At 42.3% G+C, this 25782-nt stretch overlaps 1 protein-coding gene across 1 annotated transcript in view; it reads left to right on the top strand.

Moving 5' to 3' along the window:
* The window catches only part of MPP2 (MAGUK p55 scaffold protein 2), a 1397885-nt gene that overhangs the window by 1484 nt on the left and 1370619 nt on the right, over positions 1-25782 (top strand). The window lies entirely within an intron of this gene.

Below are 25782 nucleotides of genomic sequence, written 5' to 3'. Positions count from 1 at the left end.
GAGTTGAATATGCCAAATGATTAATTCATGGAGTGCTGTGAAATACACAGTTTGCATTACACATGCAAATATCATTTTGTTAGTTTACTTGTTATAAGTTGCAGTGGAAGCAGTGGTTTTGACTTTTATAAGATGCAGTTAGCTGATGTACTGGGTAAGAGTGTTACTAACGACCTGACACTACTTTGGACAAACAGCTAAGAAGTTCAGGGACTTGTTCACACGGAGTTTAGGAGTACATTTTACTATGTCATGCCTGTCACCTATCTATGCATAGGCTAATCATTTAGTAATGTAAGTAGTTTTAAAGAGGCTGGGCAGATGTTAGACTTTCCTGGCCCTGTAAAATGTGACTTGTATGGGTAAAGCCTTCTCTTTTTAACCAGGAAGTTAGCAAACAATCCAAAGACAAACATAATGTGGGAGGGGGGCCCACAATTGGGGACAGATTTTAAATATTGCTCTTACAAACTTAAAAAGCTGATAGAACAATCTGTACATTAGCATGCTTTTTGCAAAGGATATAAAGTCTGATGCTGAAATGTCTGTCATTATTTACTGATTTCAGTCCTCAATGATCTGCTAGAAAACAACACATTTTTATGAGAATCAGACCAAAAATCTAGACCTTCTTCATGAATCTGGGCTGTTGAGAGGTGTGCATTAATCATACTTCTGCAGCCTACAAGGGTACTTTAAGTTGTTCTTTACTGATGATTTTTTGATGTGTCTAAAATACAGTGATAGAGCTGTGGTTGTGTATGGTATGCATGTATGCAATTAGGCTATGTCGTCACCACAGTACTATTTTTCCTATTTAATAGCTTGGTGATGTAAAATGGTTTTCATGCTTGAATACTGCATTTGAAATGGATAACGAAGGCAGTATTTGTATTTATACACGGACCATACAAAAAGAGTAATTAAATTTGTAATAGATAAAACTGATGTTTGCTTAGTGATTATATAAGATACTTGCTTAGGAAGTTGCGGAGTAGATTAACAGTACATTTTTATTTTTGGCTGTAGTAAAAGTAGAATATTAAGACTTACTGAAGATTGTGGTATATGAACATAGATCACTGATGTGTTTTTTTTTTTTTTTTTTTTTTTTGTGTGTGTGTGTGTGTGTGTGTGTGGGGGGGGGTAGTCTCTGCACATATAGTGTCCTGTTGCTGAATAGAGCAGCACTGTTTGCGGAATGGTAGAGCAGTAAGGCTGAAAGTATTACAACATGGCTGCAGCTGACCTTTAGGTTATTTGCATTCTAAGACAAGACAAGTGAGAAATGATACAGGACTAGAGTGCCTGAACCTCTGCATTCTGCATTGTTGTGTTATGCTTGTGTTCTTAATGTCCTGGAATACATACTATGACATAGAAGATTGCAATTGTGGATAACTGGAAACACATAAAAGAAATGATAAGGTGATGGCTTTTCTGCCTAGTATACAAGTTGCAGGTGAGCTGTATTGCAGATGCTCAAGGGAGCAGGCCCTGATAAGCGAGACATAGCAGGGCTTCAGTTTGGTAAAAGATGAACCAGTCTATATATTGATATCAATGATGAAACATTTTGGTTTATCAGAAAAGAAACACAACTAACTGGTAGCATAGAAATGCCTTTTAGTTATTCACAAGTATGTTAATTTACATTTTAATAAAATATGTGTTTGGATCAAGATCTATGATTTACGTATGATGGGTTTACAATTTACTGTGTTGATATATTACACTGTGGATATGATTTACTTGATTTATCCATGCTCTATTAACTGCTTCTGTCCTCTTTGCAGTAACTTGTTTTGCATTATACATGTCCACAGAAACTTAGTGACATATTTTATTTATCCTTTTGTTGACCAGGTGAGCTCCACTAGGCTAGTAGCATCTTTTCAGGGGAGATCTGAGGTAGTATTTATACTGCTAGGGGAAATTTGGCCAGGGCATTGAGGAACTTCCCCATCTTATCATTGTTGTGAGTGGAACCCATTTTGGAGGAACACTTCTTGTTTCTGTTTCATGCAAAGAGGCGGCCCGCAGAAACAGGGAGGCAGATGGAGAGAGAAGAAGATGATGGAGTGGTGAATGAAATGACGGAGAAAGCCAATATTGAGACTGGAGAATGTGTTCAGGATTCTAAGTAAATCAAAGAAACTTGTATGGAGGTTGTTGTTCTATATAGCTGCACTCACCTCATTTTGCTAACCTGGGCTGCAGAGTTGTCTTTATTAGGATTAGCACTGGTTAAGGTTTATAAGCCATTCATCTTCTTTTACTGCAGCCTCCCAAAAGTTTGTAGCCAAACTTCCTAGGGGCAAAGCGTGCATCCTTAGTGAGGTAACTGAGCATTTGGTAGATGCTACCTTACAGGGTACAACAAGTCAGAAATCGGTCTAAACCCTGACAATTTAAGGCACAACCCCATTTGTGAAGGTATGGGATTGGACCCCATTCGTGAAGGCATGGGATTGGACCCCATTCGTGAAGGCATGGGACTGGACCCCATTCGTGAAGGCATGGAATTGGTCTCCATTCGTGAAGGCATGGGGCTGGACCCCATTCGTGAAGGCATGGGACTGGACCCCATTCGTGAAGGCATGGGACTGGACCCCATTCGTGAAGGCATGGGACTGGACCCCATTCGTGAAGGCATGGGACTGGACCCCATTCGTGAAGGCATGGGGTTGGACCCCATTTGTGAAGGCATGGGGTTGGACCCCATTTGTGAAGGCATGGGGTTGGACCCCATTCGTGAAGGCATGGGGTTGGACCCCATTCGTGAAGGCATGGGATTGGACTCCATTCGTGAAGGCATGGGATTGGACTCCATTCGTGAAGGCATGGGATTGGACCCCATTCGTGAAGGCATGGGATTGGACCCCATTCGTGAAGGCATGGGATTGGACCCCATTCGTGAAGGCATGGGATTGGACCCCATTCGTGAAGGCATGGGATTGGACCCCATTCGTGAAGGCATGGGATTGGACCCCATTCGTGAAGGCATGGGATTGGACCCCATTCGTGAAGGCATGGGATTGGACCCCATTCGTGAAGGCATGGGATTGGACCCCATTCGTGAAGGCATGGGATTGGACCCCATTCGTGAAGGCATGGGATTGGACCCCATTCGTGAAGGCATGGGATTGGACCCCATTCGTGAAGGCATGGGATTGGACCCCATTCGTGAAGGCATGGGATTGGACCCCATTCGTGAAGGCTTGGGACTGGTTTCTGGTAGAGCTAGTTTAGCATAGTGAGGTTGGTATGAACAGCTAAATGAGCTTTATCCTGCAGTTGTATGCTTGATTCTCTTAATTATCACCTTCAGACTGTGTAACTGAGAGAATCGCTTAACGATCCAATGCTCCAGAAGAGGAACATATGCCTGATGTGAACTTTAGTACATTTAATACAATAAAGCCAATTATTTAGCAGTCATAGTGAAATGTCAGTATGGATGGCAGTTTATCACATACATTGAACAATCACACACAGGTTTTCTGCATAAGGAAAATGTATACTCTTCCAAAGAACCAGTATGGACTGTGGTTACATAACATTATTTTCCTAGATAGTCGAAGAGGAAGTTCCAACCAATGACTAGTTGATCACTAGGTTTCTACTCACATTTGACCAAGTATTTACCCTTTTTAATTGGTTTTGGGTCAGTAAATCTGCACCCAGAAAGGAGAAGATCACGGGGTCATTGTGGATTCACATGACAGAAGAGTATGGTGTGGGTCTTACTGAAATCTGCCATAAAAATAATGTTGTTCATTATCTAAAAGAAGGTGGATCAAACCTGTACAGTGCAAATTATCACAACTACCATCACTCTGGAGTGAAGATTTGTCTGTCTTATTTCCTTGTATCCCTGTTTATTATTCTTTTGCATTTTGTCTTTGCTATTTTTATCAAGTACAATGCTAAAGATATAGAGGCTGTTTCATCCTAAGTTTGCCCCCCACCTTTCTCATTTCAGTTAAAGCTTAAGAAAGACTATCCACTCTTAAAGGAAAACTCCATCTTGGAACACAAAGCAAGTTTTTTCATTGTATCTTTTTCTATGTTGTTTTAATGCATTTAACTAGCTTTAGGTGCTTATTATAAAATGTTAATATTTTTTCCACAAAATGGCAGACGTGGTTAGCTTGGGTTACCTGGGATAGCTCTGTTGATTGATTGAAAGCTGGATGTAAAACAAATCAACCTGCCAATCATGAACTAAGAATTGATACACTCAGTGTAGGTTCACTGAAATAATGTGGCTTGGAAGTGGATGACATTATGCCAAGGAGGAGGGTGGACATCCTATGTGTCCAGGAGACAAGGTGGAAGGGTAGTACAGTAAAGCCACTTGATGTGGGATACAAAGTCTACTCCTCAGAAGGGGGACAGGCTTAAAATGGTGTCAGAAGTGTGGTGAGGGTGAGTCTTCAGAAGACGCTGAGGGATCCCATCAGAATTAGTGACAAACTCATAGCAATTATACTCCAGTATAAGGATAGACACTATTTATAATCTCAGCCCAAGCCCCCCACAGCAGGGTTGTTTGGATGAGAAAGGGTGCATTCAGATAGCAGTTGCTGGACCTATTAGATAAAGCAGGACAACATGAATTGGTGTTGATAATGGGTGGCCTGAATGTACATATCAGGATAGACAGAACAAGAAATGAGAACTACCTGGGTCCATGTGGGTGGGGCAACATGAATAAAGAAGGAGAGGCCATTCTAGACTTCTGTATGGCAAATGGCTTGATGGTGGCCAACACATGGCTGGGCAAGAGAGACAATTATATCATAAGCAAGAGTGGCCAATATACAACGCAGGTAGATGTCCTCCTAGGATGGAAAGGGCATTGGACTAGAATCAGCAATTGCAAAGTCATCCCCAGTGAAACAGTTGGCTCACAGCATAAACCACAGTCAGCAGTTGTTAGAGAAGACTCCTAAGGTCAACAGAGACTAGGCAGAAAACCTGGAAGTTAACTGAAGAGAAAGCATAAGAGTTCTTGGAAATACTCAAGGCTCTGGAACCTCAGGAAGAGGAGGAAATAGGTTGAGTTGAAGAATGGCAGTGCTTCAAAACAGAATGGTGAAGACTACAGAACAGATGTGTGGCTGAGCCAGGTATGGAAATAAGGTATATAAGGAAAACTGGTGGTGGAATGCAGAAGTCCAGGAAGTCATCAAACAAAAAGGAGGAGTGCAGGAAGAAGTGGGAGATAGAAAAGATGTTACCAGCTACGAAGGAATACTGATGGGCTACCAAAGAGGCTAAGAGAGGAGTTGCAATAGCAAAGAACAAGGCATCAGAGGTACTCTACCAACTTCTGTAAAGCGACTGAGTAGATGGCATAAAGAAACTCTTAATTAGGTTGCAAGACAAAGACAAAAAGATAAAAAAAAGATAGTTGGATACCCTTCATAAGGGATGCCAACAATAGCCTGCTCACCAGTCCACAGGACATCAAAGGTAGATAGAGTAATTCCAGCAGCTTCTGAATGAAGAAAATCCCACAGAAGCTGTACTACCCCAGACACAGCCTGCAATGAGAGAAGGAGGAGCCCAACCCAGAAGAAATAAGAATAACACTGGGGAAAATGAAAGAAAGGAAAGAAGCGTGCTCAGATGAGGTCACAGCAGATACCATAAGGATGCTGGGTAAGATAGGGGAGAAATGGCTCCTGAGGGTACTCATAGCAGTGTGGAGAGAAAGACATGCCCCAGATGACAGGAGAATAAGCATACTAGTGCCAGTGTTCAAGAACAAAGAGAACATTAATGACTGTGGGCAGTACAGAGATATGCAGCTCCTGTCACATTGCATGAAAGTTCTGGAGACTGATAAATAAATATGTGAGTAGTAGAAAGTAAGATGTAAGATGAGCAGTTTGGCTTCAAATCAAGATGCAGCACAACTGATGCAATGTTTGCTACAAGACACAGACCATTGAGAAGAAGCTAGAGATGAGGAAAGAGTCCAACTAGGCATTCCTAGACTTGGAGAAAGCACATGACAAGGTCCCAAGAAAGCTGATTTGGGCAGTCCTGCTGTGTTTTGAAGTCACAAACATGTTGGTAGAATTAGTGCAGACTGTGCACAAGATCCCACTGACTCAAGTGTAAACAATGTCCACGCACGGTCTCACAGACATGTTCCTAGTGGGAGTGGGTGTGCACCAGGGTTCAGCTGTGAGCTCACTGCTGTTCATACTTAGGTTCATAGGTGTGTACTAGGCTAATGGCCTTGGAGCTTTTGCAAGCCTAGCCCATAGAAGTGCCCTGGCATTGTGCCACCTGACATTAGTTCCCAGTGCCTCTATTAAGCAGAGCCACTGGAGTGATCCTTGGGGTGAATTTTCTATTTCCCATCTACTCATCAAGATTTCTATTGAAGAGGGCCAGTGAGGTGCTCTGTTTGACATGTATGGGAAGTCTATTCCAGAGCATGGGCAGTCTCTGGATTATGAACCTGTCCCTCCAGCATGTTATGTTGATTGTGGTAATGAGGTTGAGGTCTTTAGAGCATGTGGTGCAGAGGGATTTGGATTTCTTTAGATGTAGCATTTCTAACAGAGCTGGGTCAGACATGGCTTTGTAAGGCAAGCAGAGATCGCCTCTTAGTAAATGATATGAGACAGAGAATAGCTGGAGTTTTTTGTCTGTCCATGTAGGACATGTGTTTAAGACCCAGGATCTTCTTTGTGAGGTACTTTTTTGGCCTTTCCAGCTGTTGTATGTGTCCAGTGAGGTACATGCCAAATGGGGCTTTATACTCAATGATTGGCCTAATGAGGGAAGAGTAGAGAAGATATGATGACCTCTTTCTTCCTGGATACAAAACCCTTAGTAATGAGATGTGCCACATAGAAGGACATTCTGACCACAGTGGCAATGTGGTGGCCAAAGGAGAAGTTGCTGTCAACCTATGTCCCCAGATCTCTTATAATGCCTTCAGTGTTCAGTGGGCTCCCATCGATGTGGTAATTAGTGTGAACTGAGTTTTTCCCAAAGGGGATGATGACACATTTTTTGGCATTAAGCTGAAGGTCATGGTTTCGACACCAGTCATTTGGTCTCAGGGAGGCCTTTCTTAGGATGTCTATATCAGTTGGGGAGTTAATAATGGCTCCCAGCTTGCCATCGTCTGTGAACTTGGTCAGCCAGAGTCCCTCCGTGTTGGCCTGGACTTCTGGGAAGTATATGCCAAACAGGAGAGGACCCAGGACTGATCCCTGTGAGACTCCACTCATAACTGGTTGGCAGTCTGACTTAGAAAGTAGCGGACTCCATCTGTGAGCCAATTTGCAACCCACCTAGTGATATAGGGGTTGATGCCTAGTTTGGCAAGTTTATCAATAATTCCTGAGTAGGGAATGGTATCAAAGGCCTTGGTCAGATCGAGATAGGCTGTATGAACTGCCTTGCTGTCGTCCACAGCTCTGGTGACTTGACTCAAAGAAGTCAACCAGGTTGAGCAAGCATGATCTACCTTTCACAAAACCAAATTGTGTGGGATCTAGAGTTTCCAGATTCCCTATATCCTTGTTAATTAGGTCTATGATGATGCGCTCCTTAGCCTTACATATCAGACTTGTCAGGCTAATGGGGCGAATCCCAGGGTCTGTAGTCACTCCCCCTTTATGGAAAGGGGTGACTGAAGGAGTGTGCCATTCGGTAGGAACAAACTGAGGTGAGGCTGTGATTGAACAGGGCACCCAGATGTGGTGCCAGTTCACTTTGTAGTTCATGTAGAACACATCCAGGGATATTGTCAGGTCCCATGGAAGCTGTATTCTTGGCCATGGGCAATGCAGCCTTAACCTGTGCTTCAGTAATGCTGGGTGCCTGGCATTCCTCTGGTATTGTGATTGGTCTTTTATGAGGGGAGAGGGGTGAAGTTGACACTGAATCTGTTGGCCAGTATGTTGTCAATATCTGTTGGCTCAGTATAGGAGGTACCATTGTGCAGTAACTCAGAGCAAACCTGGGTATTCCTGTGGAGATTCTTGATACAACTATCGAAGGCTTTGTGGTTGTTTTTAGTGTCTGCCACAATTCTGCTTTCATAGCTGGCTTTAGAGGTTTTGATGAGGAATCTCAATGTTTTGTTGAGGTTAATAAGGAATTTTTCCAGTCTTGTGACTTCACCCTTTTCTGCAACAGTTTTTTCATTCTGTTGTAGAGTTTATTAATGGCAGAGGACCACCAGATTGGCTTCCTTTTTTTGGAGGAGAGCATCTTGGTTCTGTTTGGTATGGCTAGTTCCATGCATTTATGTACATGTTCGTACAGTGCATTGGTGTATGATTTGGCAGTCATGCATCTATTTTCCATTGACATGGGTGCCGTGAAGTTAGCCACCTCTCTGTTTAGGAGCCCAAAGTCAGCTTTTGAGAAGTTTTCCATGGTAGTTACCTTTACAGGGGATATGGGTGAGATGTGGAATTCCATGGTGATTAGTTTGTGGTCGGATCTAAAGAGCTGAATTGACTATTGGTGTAGAGCAACAGTTGCCCATATTAGTAATAACCACGTCAAGGATGTTGCTTCTTCTAGTGCAGGTAAGAATAAGCTGGTCCAGGCCATTGGAATTAATGAATTTCAGGAAGCGTTGGGCCAGTGTATTGGTGCATGAGTAGTTTTCCTAGTTGATGGAGGGGTAGTTCAAATCACCTAGTATGAGAGTGTTGGATTGGACCCTAATAGTTTCCACGGTGCTTAGGTATGTAGCGTGAGAGTCTTGGGACATGACGATGACCTGAACTGCCGTCATACCCAATGTTAGTTGCACCTGAAGTATCTCAGATGCATTATGCTGGGCTACTAATCTGGAGGTGTGCATATCCTTTATGAATACGGAGACACCACCATCTTTGGATCGTCGGCCCATGTTCTGGGGCCGAAAAGTGTGGAATGAATTATAGCCTGGTAGTGCAGGGGTGCTTTCTGCTGATTTAAACTAGGTTTCCGTTACAGCACAAATGTCAATGCTCTCCATTTTGAGGAGTGCTTCGAGCAAGTGCATTTTGAGATTTAGACTTCTAGCATTGAGGGGCATGACCCTCAGATTGCATTTATTTATATGGTGGTAATTTGGTCTTTGGCACATCGCATAAAAAAGGCACTATAGGGGTGGCAAGAGCCTTTGCCAGTATTCATAAACCCAGGGGTGACAGATGCAGGCCATCTCTGGCAAGGCATCAAGATCTGTCAATCATGTCATCCCAAGCAGAAAGATACTGGATCTCCTTAGAATGACACCGGAAACTTAGTCAATTGTTGAAGTCAATCATTTTCTGCTTGTACTGCGATATTATTCTGGGTAACGGTAGGATGCTGCTCAGGGCTAGGGTCATACCTGCCTGGGCCACATAATCTGAGAGCTTCTCCATGTATCTTTTCATGTAATCCAGGGAGATGCATCTCGGGTCATTCATACACACATGGACAGTGACAGTCATATTTGTACTTGTGGAGTCATCTGAGTGTATATGTTATGTGTTGGATTCTGGTACCTGATAGACAGATGACTGTTACCTTCTCCTTATTTAACCAAGGGAGTAGGACATCAGTGTGCCTCACTGTCAAGTCACCTATGACTAGTGTATTGGGAAGCTGTTTTGCTTTAGGGGCTTAGGTTGAGGGGCGCTATGTGTCTTGTGGTCTGTGCTGTGTTGTGGTCAAGTGCGTTTCTTTCTTGGAGGTCTCTGCTGTTTCTATTGAGAGCCTCTGTGAAGGTGGGTGTGTGGTTTGTGTTTTTATGTGAGAGCTGTGATGGTGGGTGTTCTGGAGGGCTATGTGTTGCATGTGGTGTGGTGCAGGTGTTGACCTTTTCCTCTTGACCAGCTATTCCAGTCTTGGCTTGAGAGTACATGGCTTCCAATTTAGATATATAAGTGCATCTTTCACAAGTCTGATAAGAAGAGAGGGTTGCCTGTGTACATGAGGCAGTTACTACACTGCCTCCAAATCTCCAAGTCTACCAGGTTAATAGGAGAAAGCACAGGGAACTGAACTTTAGACATGCCAGGAGGGATGGTCATTATCACTAAGTACTGAAGCTCTTTCCTTATATATTCATTTTACAGGAAAAATGTCACTCAAGATGAGTCTGTACATAGCACTGCCAAACACTTGAGGGGAAACTAATATGTAGACCATGAAAATTTAAGGTTGCATTTAGGCAGATATTCTGAAGTTGGGAAGAAATCAAGCAGTATTTACTGAAAAACAATTAGCTTGTCAAGAATAATAAAAAGAGGGGAGTCGCATGAATGGCTTCTGCATGGCTACTACTAATGCTGGTCTCAGCACAGCTTCACTCTGTTGGGAAGCAATACTCCTTTGTTTCTTCTCTTGCCAGAAGCAAAAAGTTAGCACCAATTCCATGAAGAGAAGCAGGCCACGGCCTGTTTGGTAATCCACAGTCTTGTCCCAGATGATGCAAGGGTCTGCAGGCTTGTAGCCTTTTTCTGGTAGATGCCTCGAATAGCAACCAGAAGCACAGGCACTCACTCTCCAACCAGAAAGAATCAGGAATCAATACACTCTGCTTCTGCTCTCACCAGGGTCAGAATATAAGCACAAATTCCAAGCTGTCACCTATAAAGCAGTTATTAAGCTTTCTGGTGATCAGCAGTCTCCAGGAAATAATGTAACTGCACTCTTTCTCTCACCAGGAGAAAACAGAAACACTAATCCCAAGATGACTACTGAGAGACAGAATGTGGGGTCTCCAATAACTGGTGGCCTTGTAATATATGCTTAAAGTAAGATGAAAAAAATGGTTTATCCTAAACACTGCAGTGTGCACTAGAGGAGTTAGGTAAAACTTTACCTACTTTCACATCTATCTAAAAAGTTAAGTTTTAGTGGAGAGTCACTATTTTTTAAAACAGCAAAATAGATTCAAAGGGGGTGGTAACTTTTGTATTCCGGTACTATGTAATACATTAGGATGGACATTAAATTTAAATAGTTGAAGAGGCGTGATTTCACCAAATGATAATTTTGTGCTTACTCATACCAGCCAGTAAAAGCAGAGAGAAAATGAGATATATGGTCAAATTAACACAAGGGGCAGGCAAATAGAAAAACAGTAGTGTTTAAGAACACAACAGTAACCAGGTGGGAAAAAATGTTTGTCTGACTCACAAGAGACAGAGCTGTGATCTCTTTTCAAGTTTTAATATGCAGTTAAAAGCAGAATACAAGTAAATCACAGTGCAATGAAAACAAATCACAATATGCAAAATAGAAAAAGGCAATTAAGTAATACAAAATACAACAAATAAAAAGCAAACTAACCTTTTCCTCACAGCAAACTGTAGCAGAATCTGGGTGAGCCTTTCCTGTAAAGCCAATATGGATAGACACACACACACAAAGTTGTGGGATGTGAGATTAGAGCAGCTACCTATCCAGGTTTATAATCTATAGATCACAGTACTTATCCACAGTACTTATCACATTCACCATGGCTTATTCCTAAAATATTTTAACCTACAAACACACACACACACACACACACACACACACACACACACACACACACACACACACACACACACATACACACATACACAGTTACCAGTACTGAGATTGGAACCCCTAGTAATATACTTGTTTGTGCTATAGTGCTACGACGTTATCGCACATGCCACAAAGCTTATAATATATATGTGTGTGTGTGTATATATATATATATATATATATATATATATATATATATATATAAAACTTGGGTAGCAAACAGGTTGGAGGGGACAGATCAACAAAGTTGCTGTATGCAGATGATGTGGCATTACAAGCAGACTGAGCAAGAAATTCAGCAAAGGACAGGGGAATGAAATGTAAAACTGAAGGTACGTGGGTTAAAACTGAGTACAGATAAGACAGTTGTAATGACAGCAAATGGGGAAAATCAGAAGAAGCTGAAAATTGAGATAGAAGGGAAGATAACAGAACAAGTTAACAGCTTCAAGTATCTGGGAGGGGTGTTTGAAGAGAAAGGAAGTCAAGGCTAGAATCAGAGGGGCTGCAGCCAGCTTGGACAGATTGGCAGGGGTAGTGTATAACAGCAGAATGCCAAAGAAGACTAAAAGTGAGGTGTACAAAACATTGGTGCACCCAGTTTTTCTGTATGATACAGATCTATTAGCTGTGTAAAGCTGTCGTATTTATTCTCTGCACGTGCCCCAGAGGCTTTTACCTCGGCATGCATATGGCAATGAATTAGGTTTGCTTTCTTTTGCCATACCTTCTTTTTTGGGTTAAACGTTAACAAAAGTGGTATGTAATCGTTCGATTTACTGTACTCTCTCTAAAGGTTAATACCTTGGCAATGCTGAACTTGCGCTACTAATTTCTGATAATTTAGGCTACCGCAGAGATCACTTACTGCAACTTTGTTGATTTGCACATGTTTCTGTCTCTCGCTGTATACATTACCAAAGAGAGTCAAACGACAATTGGGGAAGTAGTTGTTTTATCTTAGAGGCTAATATAGTACTATACTCCCACAATAGCTCGTAGTTGTTGGTTCTGATTTTACACACACTGAATAAATGAGGTCTATGCTAATCTCACCTTAACATAGAACACAGGTCAGTCTTGAACCGATTAGCCATATACAAACGACTACCTGATTTTCAAAACCACATATCTCTTATATTTACCCTATTATATAACAGTTCAAGTCAGTATTTTAGGATTTAACATCCGCTTTTTGTGTAGGGCTTGCTGATAGCCTCATTTAATAACTAAAGTATGGAAAACTATTCCCACTGCTCTAATATTCAAGCTTTCAGCATGTCATAAGAACTGTTGTTAGACCTCTTTGAATTTATCTGTGTATTTCATTTTATTGACTAGAAGTATTTTAACATGAATACATTGTAGATGCTTTTAGCAAATACTTGTAAGTGTATGTGATATATTTGAATTTGTTTTTTTAACATTAACACTGTTAGCCTTACTATCTTTTCTCTCCTCCTACCCTTCACTAGCTTGGTTAATTGGTACATTTAAGAACCTAACTACCCGCCTACCACCCTCCTGGAAGACCAGAAAGTTCACCAACTAAGATCTCTCCCTTCAGCTCCCTGAGAAACCGAGAAACCAACTCGATAAGATAGTGAAAGTATGTCCTGTTTCTGTATGTTCTAAATTAAAAGACTCTCCTACGTTAGGTAAGCTTCCTACCCAGGATAGCCAGCAGCCAATAACCCCCAATCTCCACTTCCTTACTAGTGCTGAATCTTACTTTATATCTTGCTCAACCATTCCTATTGCTATACTTATAGTATCATTTCTCTCTCCCTCCTGCTATCAGCCCCTTGCTTAAGAACCAGTCTTTGCAGTTAAACAACTGGCCACAAGGTGGCGCCTTCCCACTGTCCTAATTACACCTCATACTCTGTTTTTCTAACCTCCCTCAGCCCTTACTTACTTTGTCTTTTACATCACATACACTGTTTTCCTAACCTCCCTCAGCCCTTACTTACTTTGTCTTTTACATCACATACACTGTTTTCCTAACCTCCCTCAGCCCTTACTTACTTTGTCTTTTAAACAGAGTCTCTTACACTGACCTATTCATTTTCAACCTTCCCTCCCTGACCTTGCTATACAATACTCCTACCACACTCCTGTATCCCAACGTAGTATATCTCCTTAGATTAATCTAATATACCATTACACTTCTCTCACTCTCTGACCTACCTGCTGTTTTCCTCCACTCTACAGATCGTCTCCCTTAGTAATCCACTCGCTTGTGTCTTCCCGCTCCGTTCGCCCTTCGGGCTCACTCCGCTCCCCTACCCTGCCCCCAAATGCCACCCGCCCCCAGTGTCTTTTAACTTGTACCCTCATAAACACACCCCATTTTCCATCAATCAATCATACTAATACTACTAGCCACACCCTACATTTCTATCACCACTCCCCCCAGGAATATATCTCCACCCACTAACACCGGCCTAACCTTCCATAAGTCAACCCCTGCTCTCAGTCCTTCCCCTCTAATACCTACTATACACTCCTCTGCCATGCCTGACCAACACCAATCTTTACTAGCACTCTTACTCCTAACTTCTCTTACCACTACTTACCTCCTAACCTCCTACGAATATCCCCTCCTCTCTACTCTTACCATCCCTGACAAACAAACAATAACACTTTATCCATCTTTATCTACAAACTTTCTCAATGCCCTCTACAAGCCCATTTACTATCAAGCTAAATATCGTCATCTAATCCATACTAAATACTCAATTCTAAGCAATAGAAAATTACTTGACTACCACTGTAAACCTCTCCAATACTACAACTTTATGCTACTCCACTCCTTAATAGATGGAGACTTTCACCCCAACCCTGGTCCAAACCCTTCCCCACCCCCCACTAACTGCAACCAAAACAAAACAATCCCTTTACCAGCAACCAAACCTTCCAAAACACTCTCAATAGCCCATCTAAATATACGTAGTATTTGCAACAAAATACCACAAATTCATGCCCTGCTAGATGTTCAGCAGTTTGACATCCTCTGCTTAACAGAAACTTGGCTAAATCCCACAATAAAAGATAACGAAATTTTGCCCCCAGGCTATAATATCTTTAGACAAGATCGCAATAAAAAAAGGTGGAGGGGTAGCAATTCTCTTTAAAGCAGGACTACAAATTACCAAAATAAATCATAACCTACCCTCAGATAATAATGTAGAAATAATTATGTCTAAACTGCAGCTTAACTCTCATAAATCAGTTAACATCATCTGCACCTACCTTCCCCCAGGTAAAAATATTGCAATACTAGAAGGCTTACTAAACTGGCTTTCTCAAAATCTCCCTCAGGAAACAATACTCTTAGGAGACTTTAATATTGACTGGAAATTATGTAGCCACACTAACCCAGCCACCCTGATCAACCTATTTGGCTTCTCACAAGCTATAAACTCTCCAACTAGAACAAATAAACTTAATAATAAAGAAAGTATCCTGGACTGGATACTAACAAATAGCCCACAACAAAAATATACAACAGAAACCCTCCCAGACGACCTTAGTGACCACTCTCTAATATATATTATCAGACATAAAACAAGTTTAGCTATCCCTATTTCAGTCAGAACAGTCCGTACCAAAAAACATTTTGACCATTAACTGTTTCAAAACTGAACTTACGCAATGCAACTGGTCACCTCTTCAGTCTCTCCCTATAAATGAAGCAGTTAATTACTTCAATACCACTTTCCTGGCTATATTAGACCATCATGCCCCAATGCGCTGCATAAGAATGAAAGCTAAACCAGCCAAATGGCTCTCAAATCATACTAAGAAACTAATCCTTAATAGAAACAAATCTTGGGCAAAATGGCGTACCACAAGGAATAATACTGATCACCAAACTTTTAGACAACAAAGAAACATAACAAAAAAAGCTATCCTACAAGATAAAAATAACTTTTATATTCAACTACAACAATCATCCCTTCAACAACCACAAAAGTTCTGGACTACTATTAACACACTACTATCACCAGGCAAAGTAGCCACACCTAATCCACTAGGCTCCAACCATGACTGTCCAACACAAACAGCAAATGCCTTTAATAATTTCTTTACTACCGCTATACTAAATCTAGCAAATCAACAAAAACCTGATACTTCCAAATTGCCCACTCCGAGCTCCACCCCCCCTTCCATCTCGAACCTATACCCACCTCCTGTATCTCCTCCTTACTTCAAAAATTAAAACCGACTACCCCCTCAACTGATAAATTACCAGCAGAATACCTTCAAATAGGAGCCAAAGCTATTGCCTATCCCATCTCCATATTGATTAATAGAACCATAAAAGAAGGCACTATCCCATCTATCTGGAAAATCTCACACATTATTCCTCTTCACAAAGGTGGAGACTCAACTGATTTCTCCAACTATCGCCCCATAGCTCTACTCTCTCCACTCACTAAAATAATGGAGAAATGCATCCACAAACAATTACTAAACCACCTACTCCTCCATAATCTTCTAGCTAGCTGTCAACATGGTTTCCGGCCATTTCATAGTACCACCACAGCCTTGTTATCCTTTACTAACAGTATCAACAAAAATCGCAATAAAAATATTCCTTCCTCAGCATTCTTTGTAGACCTATCCAAAGCCTTTGACATGGTCAATCATCAGCTTCTCCTCCACCTTCTGAAGTTACTCTCTCTCGACAATCCTGCTATGAACTGGTTTACATCTTACCTGGAAAACCAAAAACAAGCGGTTCTCTGGCAAAACCATCTTTCAGACCTCCTTCCCACCTCCCTAGGTGTCCCTCAGGGCTCCATTTTAGGACCACTATTGTTTTCCATTTTCATAAATGACCTTCATCTTTCTACTCCACTCTCTACCTGCATTCAATATGCAGATGACTCTACCATAATCTCTTCTGGCACATCCCAAACTGAACTTCATTCTCTCACACAAAAAGCTTTCACCACTATAGAACAATGGTTCTCTAACCATTGTCTTCTCCTTAACCCTAAAAAAACAAACTTTTGCTCTTTACACCCTCTTACTTGTCTCCCCCTCTTCATTTCACACTCATATCCAGTAATGGTACCGTTATTTCTCCAGACCCCACCACCAAACTCCTAGGTATTACTATTGACAATCAACTAAAGTTTGACAGTCACATAAACACCACAATAAAGAATGTTAACAGAAAACTCGGATCCCTCTATAGAATTAAACCTTTCCTAACACCTGAAGCCAGGACCACAATATCTAGAACTCACCTAATCTCTACCCTATTATATGCTTCTCCCATATATACCAATCTTTCTAAAAATAACCTTAACAAACTAGCTAGATCATACAACAATATTGCCAGATTTGCTACAAACTCTCCCTACAGGACTCCTCACTGCCAGAACCTAAAACAACTAGGCTGGCTTGAATTACCTGAACAATTACAATTCAACCAACTTATAATTGCCCACAAAGCCCTATACCAACCCAACAACACACCAATTCTTTCTACCTTCATAAGGTCATATAACAACCTGAAGAATCTACGTTCCGCTAACAAAATGTTGATTTACACTTCCTTATCATATAACTCAGCAGGCGACTCCATATTTTCTAACTCAGTTGGTAAAATATGGAATCAATTACCACAAGACCTTACAACCCTAACCTCTCTCCCACTATTTAAAACTAACCTAAAACATTTCCTCTCTAACCACTGGTTATGCTCTTGTACCAACCCTGACTAACTGTTATTCACTAATTTTCCTGTTTCATGTAAAACAGAATATTCTGAACTATAAACCTCTTTATGTAACTCTCTATAAACTAATCTTTCCTCTTAATTTCTAGCATTATCATTCCTGAGTACCACTTTCCATGTTCGATTCTTTAACTAACTTTTTAACGGTATTTTCTTTAAATTATGTTTTGGTATTTGTAAATTTTTACAAATCAAAATATGTAAATTGTAAATTTTTGTTAATCTGAGGATCCATCATTCTATATTAATGTTTATTTTCTAATAGTTGTACGATATATCTCTATGCTTTTTTCCCGAGGATGTTTTTATTATGTTTTTAATATGATGGGTAATAGGATGCGCACTGTGGGACAGATGAAGAAATGAGGACATAAGAGCAGAAGCCAAAGTAGCTCCAATTGCAGAAAAAGTCAAAGAAAAGAGATTGCAGTGGTTCAGCATATGCAGAAAAGCAGAAGACAATCTGGTAAAGAAGATTCGGGACTGACAGGAAGAAGTCATGCTGAAATGAAGGCATCCAGCAAAAAGGTGGATTGATTGTATGGGAGAAGTCATGCAACAGTCAGGCATAAGTGTTTGAAGAAGGTAGGAGAATGGCATTGAATAGAGATGGCAACAGCTGACATGACATCCTGACCTCATATAGAACATGAAGAAAAGAGGGTTGTTGATTATGATGGTTGACATGTGACATCATGTATTAATATGATCTTGTTTAATGCTTCCTTGTCTTCTTTCCAGAATTTTCTTAAAGTCTCTTTTATATTAGTCATGTTAGATATAGGGAAGCAATAATGTTTTCCTAGTTCATTAAGATACCAAGGCAATAGGGTGAGTCACAGGTGTCTAGCACACTTTTGGTAGTAAAAGACCCTGAGATAAGGATTAATTTTGTTTTGAGAAGAGATTTTTTGCATTGCATCATAAAATATTTTGCATGTGGAGCTGCAGCGGTCAGCTTACTGTATGCCATTAGAATGAGAAGTTGTAAGCACCGAAGAGGGATAGTAAGCTGTGAAGTTGATGTGAGTTTGAGCAGATGTTTAATTTCATAAGGGTTCAGGAAGAACAATGGGAGCTGACCCTTGGACATGCCTGAATAAAAAACTATTTTCCTCAGAGGCACAGTAAACTAATCTTAAAAGGGTACCTTCTGTGACCTACTTTACAGAGGCACAGTAGCCAGATACACTCTGGCTAGGCTTATAAATGCCCTAGGGCAGATAGCTTAGTATCTACCTATGAACCTATGAAGATGAGGAAGATTAATGCCCTGAAGAAGCCTGCATTCCTTTGCAGGGAAGGATGGAGGGGATCCTTTCCTCACTGCATTACTATGTCGTAGCTAATTAATGATAACGTATTGTTGTATTATGGTGTAATTTTTGTGTGTTTGCTGTGTATGCACACGCCTTTACATTGATTCCACCTAAGACTTTAGTTAAGACTGGTTCTGGCCGAGAAATTGTAGTTATTGGCCGTTTGGGCAATCTTCCATCTCTCTCAACTTTCTGATTTGAAAGCCTGCATTTGCACTTGTTTCTGTCCAGTGTCTGTTATTCTTAAAGTGTATTAGTTCTGGTTTAGGCACTTGGGCTTCAGGCCAGTTATTTTACATTAAGAAGGTTCATGGTCTGCACTCTTGTGGGAGAAGAGGCTGGACTCTGCCCTTCTGAGCTGGGAATTTCTGGTTAAAGGTTTATAGTGCCTGAATATTTGAACTGTATCTTACTGAAATTGGTACACCTTGTTTGCTGTAGCATAGACTAGATCCAGGCCTGCTGAATATAGCTTTGTTTATATGCTTGTTGTTTGTTTGCTTGTTATTTCCCTGGAACGCTAATTCCACTTAATACGCGGCTTCTCAGCGCTTCTGTGGCTCACTAGTGATATCTGCATTGCTTACTGTACTTATTTCCTTGTTTCACTTGAAAGAAAGTTACTGTTTGTTGTTGTTGCATTCAAGTTACTTGTAACACATTGCACTTAAGTTACCTGGCACTTGCTCACTAAAGCAATTATATAAGTCAGCACTAAAAATTAAAAGCACTACACCCTCACTCCCCACTGGCCCTGGTTTTCAATTATTAAGGAATTCCCAATATTATTCTAGCATGTCCAAAGGTCAGTTGTCAATCTCCTCTCCGGTCCAGCTGGTGAATCTGGGAATCTTGAAGCAATGTTACAACTGCCTCATGTACACAGACAACCCTCTCCTCCTCCCAACAAATTCCAACACATGTGAGAGATGCAACCATATAGCCAAACTGGAGGCTAAGCTCTCTCAACTCAGTACTGGCATAACCAGTCAGGAGGAGAAGGAAACCATACTCACTACAATTCCAGTCTCACATAGACCTACCACGACAGCAAACCAAACACATAATCACATAAAAACATACTCGGAGGCTCTAAATAAAGATCTGCTGAAGCAGCAGAGACCTCCAAAGTAGACACCCAAGCAGCCGCTACCCCAAAACAAAACACGTGCAACACATATCTCACAAAGCCAGTGTGCCAAACAGTCACAGCCCTTAAGACTAAACAACACACCTGATACACTTGTAATAGGTGACTCTATCGTCAGGCACACTGACGTCCCGCTCACCAGGCTGAACAAGGAGAGGGTCACGGTGAGCAGCCTGTCGGGTGCTAGGATCCGCCACATAACACAAGCACTCGGGTCACTCCAAGGCAAGTACAAATATGACTCAGTCATTGTCCATGCTGGTGTGAATGACCTGAGACGTACCTCCCTGGACTACATGAAAAGAGACATAAAGGAGCTCTCTGAGCATGTAGCCCAGGCCGGTATGACCCTGACCTTGAGTAGCATCTTACCCTCACCAAGAATGATGCCACAATATGAAGACAAGATGATCAATTTCAACAATTGGCTTAAGTACTGGTGTCATTCAAAGGGGATCCAATGCCTGTCAGCTTGGGATGATATGCTCGACAAGCGCCACGATGCTTCGCTAGGGACGGCTTGCACCTGTCACCCCTGGGCTTTCGGATATTGGCAAAGGCTCTTGCTACCCCCATAGTGCCTTTTTTAGGCAAGGCTCAAAAGACAAACCCACCTCCATAGGTATCACAAGGGATAAGAAACTAAGTAATGCTACTCAATGCCAGAAGTCTAAACCTCGAGATGCACACACTCGAAACTCTCCTTAGCATGGAGAACATCGATATCTGTGCAGTAACAGAAACCTGGTTCAGGGCTCCCGAGAGCACCCCAGCACTACCAGGTTATATCTCATACCATGCTTTTCGGCCCCAAAACTTGGACCAAACCACAAAAGGAGGGGGAGTATCGATATTCATCAAAGATACCCACACCTCCAGGTTGGTGGCAAAGCACGAAGCATCAGAGACTATCCATGTGCAACTAACAGTGGGTAAAACTGCCTTCCAGTTTATAGCCTGCTACAGACCACCCTCCCAAAACCAGGAACCCCACTCGGCCTTTCTGAGAACACTGGAAAATATGAAGGTCTCTCCAAACACCATTATATTGGGTGACTTCAACTACCCAAACATAGACTGGGAGCATTACTCTAGCTCCAACACCCTAGCCCAAAGGTTCCTAGAATTTATAAACTCAAATGCTATGGAACAACTTGTTAACTCCCACAAGAGGGGAAAACATACTGGACCTGATCATCACCAACATGGGGACTCTATGCTCCAGACCAGAAGTGTATCCCTCACTGGTAAGATCAGACCATAAACTAATCTCACTGGATATTCACATCCCGAACCCACCCCCTGCCCAGAAAACCACAGTGAAAAACTTCTCTAAAGCAAATTTTACACTCCTCAAAACTGAGGTGGAATCCTTCAAAGCCCCCGGGCCTGTGGAAAATACAGCCCAGACCGCAGAATCCTTTATAAATGCATTCTATGAACACCTTCAGGAATGCATGGATCATGCGATCCCAAATAAAACCAAGACCCAATCCTCCAAAGGCAGACGTCCTGTCTGGTGGACCCCAGCCATAAACAAGCTATACAATAGAAGGAGGAAGCTACTAAATGATAAAGCAAAATCCCAAAAAGGGAAGGCATCACTGATCAGTATTAGCAAAAAAATACGGGCACATATAAAATTGTCTAAGGCCAACTTCGAGAGAAAAATTGCACAGGACACTAAGGATAATCACAAGGCTTTCTTTAGTTATGTTAGGAACCTGGGTGATAATTCCCAGATATGCTCAGAATTAGTCCAAAATGACAAAAAATACACCGAACCCACAGACATTGCCAACATCCTAGCTGACAGGTTCAGCGCAAACTTCTCCCCCCCCACCAAAAGGGCAAATATCTATCCCAGCAGAGTGCTGCCCCCCTGACATCTCAGATGCTCAGGTAGGAGCCGCCCTCTCCAAAGCAAAAAACACAGCATCAATGGGACCAGATGGTGTCCCGGGCTGCGTCCTACATGAACTCAAAGAAGAGCTAAACCCAAACATAAAACTACTGTTCAATCTCAGCCTTACTACAGGATATGTGCCCAAAGAGTGGCGTACAGCAACAGTGGTCCCTCTCCATAAAGGTGGTGCCTCAACGGATCCTGGAAACTATCGCCCCATAAGCCTGACTAGCTTGGTCTGCAAAGCTATGGAAAGGATCATCATGGACCTCATAAATAAAGATATTGGGGACCTAGAAACACTGGATTCTACCCAGTTCGGCTTTGTTAAGGGCAGATCCTGCCTCTTAAACCTGGTTGATTTCTTTGAAACAGTCACCAAGGCCATTGACGAGGGGAAGGTGGTCCACACAGCCTACCTGGACCTCGCAAAAGCCTTCGATACAATACCCCACTCGGGCATTATAGATAAGCTCACTAGCTTAAATATAAACCCCTATGTCACTAGATGGATTGCAAACTGGCTCAAGGACAGAACCCACATGGTTAGAATTGCTGGAGCCATGTCAGACTCCAAACCAGTTACAAGTGGTGTCCCACAAGGCTCAGTCCTGGGACCTCTCTTGTTCGGTATATATTTCTCGGAGGTACAGGCCAACACGGAAGGACTGTGGCTGACCAAGTTTGCAGATGACTGCAAACTGGGTGCCATAATCGACTCTCCAGCCAACACAAGCATCCTCCAAAAGGGCCTCATAGAAACAGACAACTGGTGCCAGAGCCATGGCCAAAAGCTAAATGCCAAAAAGTGTATAGTCATCCCCTTTGGCAAAAACAAAGTGCCCACAAATTACCACATAGGTGGAAATCCATTAAGTACAGAAGAAGTAATTAGGGACCTGGGGACCCAAGTTGATAGCAATCTCTCATTTGACAACCACGTGGCCAAAGTGGTTAGAAAAACATTTTATATAGCCCACCTAATCATGAAGGGATTCACATCTAGATCAGGGGAGGTCATCGTGCCTCTTTACTCATCCCTCATCAGGCCCATAATTGAGTACAATGCCCCTTTTGGGATGTACCTTACCAGACACCTGCAGCAACTGGAAAGACCCCAAAAGTACCTCACCAAGAGGATCAAAGGGCTCAAACAGATGCCATATGCTGCCCGGTTAAAGAAACTCCAGCTCTACTCAGTGGCATACCGCCTGTTCAGAGGAGATCTGTGCCTGACGTATAAAGCCATGTCCAACCCGGAATTAATGGACATGCTGCACCTCAGAAAATCCAAATCCCATCGAGCTACGCGCTTGAGAGACTTGAACCTCAGCACTGAAGTAAATAGGACATGCTGGAGGGACAGATTCATAACCCAGAGGCTCCCTTCACTCTGGAATAAAATCCCAGTCCAGGTTAGGCAGAGTCCCTCATTGACTCTCTTCAAGAGGAATCTTGATGAGTGGATGGGAGATCGTAGGTTTACCCCGGGTATCACTTCTGTGTCACTGTTAGATAGAGGCATAGTATACTAACCTCGAAAAAGGGCATAGCAAAATAAATTTAAAATGGGTGGCGAAAGCCAAACACATTCTGGCTAGGCTTATAAATGCCCTAGGGCAGATAGCCTAGTATGAACCTATAACTCGTCTAGTGCAGATACAGATTCTTAGTTTTAGCACTTAAATTTGCTTATTCATGCTCAGCACTTGTTCAGAACTTGTAAGCACTAAATAAGCTACTAATTACTATAGCACTCAATCTTCCTCATTACCTAGAGGAAAACAGTTTTTGTACTTACTTTTCGCACTTGCTTAGAGAAAAACAGCTCTTGTACTCACTTTCCTCACTTATCTAAAGGAAAATAGTTTTTTATTCAGGCATGTCCAAGGGTCAGCTCCCAGTGTTCTCTCCTGTCTATCTGATGAATCTGGTCATCTTGAAGCAATGTAGAAACTACCTCATGTACACAGACAACCCTCTCCTCCTACCACCCAGCACTACAGCCTGTGAGAGATGCAGTTATCTAGCCAAACTGGAGGTAAAGCTCTCTTTAACCAAGACTGAACCTGACAGTCATGAGGAGAAGGTAAATATTTGCACCACACCACACTCATCACATTGTCTCACTAAATCTACACCACCAAAATCCACACATAGTAACACAAAAACATTCGTGGAGGCTCTCAATAATAATCTGTCTAAGCAACAGAGACTTCCAAAGCAGAAACGCAAGCAGCCTCCATCCCCTAACACAACCAAAATGACACATAGCCCACAGACTCAGTGTGCCACTCAAACACAGCCAATAAGGCAAAACAACGTACCCAACACACTAGTCATAGGTGACTCTATAGTCAGGCACACTGATGTCCCACTCACCAGGCTAAACAAGGAGAAGGCTACTGTCAGCTGCCTTTCGGGTGCCAGGATCAGCCACATAACCCATGCACTCAGATCACTCCACAACATGGGTTCATAGGTTGGTACTAGGCTATCAGCCCTAGGGCCTATACAAGCCTAGCCATAACAATTCCCTGGCTATTTCTTCCCACATTATTTACTTTCCTGGACCCCTGTCTAGCAGGGCGACTGACGTGATCCCTGGGGTGAATTTCCTTTCTCCCATCCAATCGTCAAGGTTCCTCTTGAAGAGGTCCAAAGAGGCACTCTGCTTGACATGTATGGGCAATCTATTCCAGAGTCTGGGGAGTCTCTGGGTTAGGAACCTATCCCTCCAGCATGTTTTGTTTATTGAGATGACAAGGTTTAGATCCCTGGAGCATGTAGCTCTGAGGGATTGGGATTTCTTTAAGTGTAGCATGTCCAACAGCTCTGGGTTTGACATGGCCTTGTATGTTAAGCAGAGATCGCCTCTGAGTAGACTATATGCGACAGAGTATAGCTGGAGTTTTTTAAGGCGGTCAGCGTAGGGCATCTGCTTTAGGCCTGTGATTCTTTTAGTGAGGTATTTCTGAGGCCTTTCCAGTTGTTGCAGATATCTTGAGAGATACATACCAAATGGGGCGTTGTATTCTATAATGGGTCTAATGAGGGATGAGTACAGTGGGACAATGACCTCCTTTTTCTGGATGAAAAGCCCTTCGTGATGAGGTGTGCCACATAGAAGGATTTCCTGACTGTTGTGGCGATGTGGTTATCGAAGGTGAGACCACTGTCCACCTGTGTCCCTAAGTCTCTTATCACACTTTCTGTGTTTAGTGTACTGCCACCTATATGGTAATTCATGGATACATGTTTTTTCCCAAAGGGGATAACAATACATTTCTTGGCATTGAGCTTGAGCCCATGGCTCTGGCACCAAGCATCTGTTTCTGTAAGGCCCTTTTGTAGAGTATCCACATCATTTGGGGATTCAATAATGGCTCCCAGTTTGCAGTCATCTGCAAACTTTGTTAGCCAGAGTCCCTTAGTGTTGACCTGTACTTCAGAGAAGTAGATGCCAAACAAGAGCGGCCCCAGGACTGAACCCTGAGGTACTCCACTTGTCACTTGTCTGGAGCTGGATTTGGAGTCGGCTACTTTTACAGTGTGGGTTCTATCAGTAAGCCATTTAGCAACCCATTGGGTGACATAGGGATTAATGCCCAACTTAGTAAGTTTATCTATGATTCCAGAGTGGGGGATGGTGTCAAAGGCCTTGGCAAGGTCTAGATAGGCTGTGTGGACCACCCTACCCTTGTCCATGGCTCTGGAGACTGATTCAAAGAAGTCAATCAGGTTCAGGAGACAAGATCGGCCCTTCACAAACCCAAACTGGGTGGGGTCCAGTGTTTGAAGGTTGCTAATGTCTTTGTTTATAAGTTCCATGATAATACGCTCCATGGCCTTGCAGATAAGGCTTGTCAGACTGATGGGACGGTAGTTTCCGGGATCCAAGGTGGATCCCCTTGTGGATTGGGATAACTGTAGCTCTGCGCCACTCAGTGGGCACGAAACCTGAGGTGAGGCTATGATTAAACATGACACTTAGGTGAGGTGCCAGTTCATATTGTAGTTCATGTAGTACACAGCCGGGATGTCATCTGGTCCCATGGATGCTGTATTCTTGGCTTTAGAGAGTGCGTTTTGTACCTGTGTGGCGTTA

The sequence above is a fragment of the Protopterus annectens genome, chromosome 13.part0, assembly GCF_019279795.1.
Source record: "Protopterus annectens isolate FY-2018-M chromosome 13.part0, PAN1.0, whole genome shotgun sequence".
Lineage (NCBI taxonomy): Eukaryota > Metazoa > Chordata > Ceratodontiformes > Protopteridae > Protopterus > Protopterus annectens.
The sequence above is the reverse complement of the archived record's forward strand: the minus strand, read 5'-3'. Positions and strand labels throughout refer to the sequence as shown.